The following is a 615-nucleotide window of genomic DNA, read 5'->3' as shown; positions in this document are numbered from 1 at the left end:
GCCCTTGCACATCCCTCTCTGCAGTCACACTTTGTCCCCAGACCCTCCATTCACCTCTTGGCAGAAGCAACCAGGAAGAAAACCCATCCTCTCAAATGGTTTTTCTTCCTGGTTGCTTTTCTGTGTGGGACCCAAAGGTTGATTAACTTCTTTGAGTAAAAGTAAGCACTGGGGCCAGCCCAGCAGTGAGTTGAGTTGAGTGATTACATTGCAATGTTTTAATTTGCCTTTGGACAAATTCTCATAAGCTTTCACGAGAAAATCTCCCATTAGACGTAGTCATTTAATTTAAGAACAGTTGGGAGAGGAAGATGAGCTAAGATGACAGATGGAGGAACGCAGATGCATGTCTTAGAGGAACTCCGAAGCACCCCGAGGATTTGGCTTCCAGTGAAGCACAATGTCAGTTTCCACTGCTGTGCCCATGGACTTGAGGAATTGTCAAGAAATCATTAAAATACAGGGATCCTCTCAGATTACAGGCAGGTTTCCTGATGTTGTCCTGTCTGTAAAATCATAACAAGGTCTACTAAAGAGCTGGATACTTCCCACACACCCCAAATCTATCTCTCTCTCTCTCTCTCTCTCTCTCTCTCTCTCTCTCTCTCTCTCACA

This window comes from Tupaia chinensis, unplaced genomic scaffold (genome assembly GCF_000334495.1).
Source record: "Tupaia chinensis unplaced genomic scaffold, TupChi_1.0 Scaffold000355_1, whole genome shotgun sequence".
Taxonomy (NCBI): Eukaryota; Metazoa; Chordata; class Mammalia; order Scandentia; family Tupaiidae; genus Tupaia; species Tupaia belangeri.
This window is presented reverse-complemented; position numbering follows the sequence as displayed.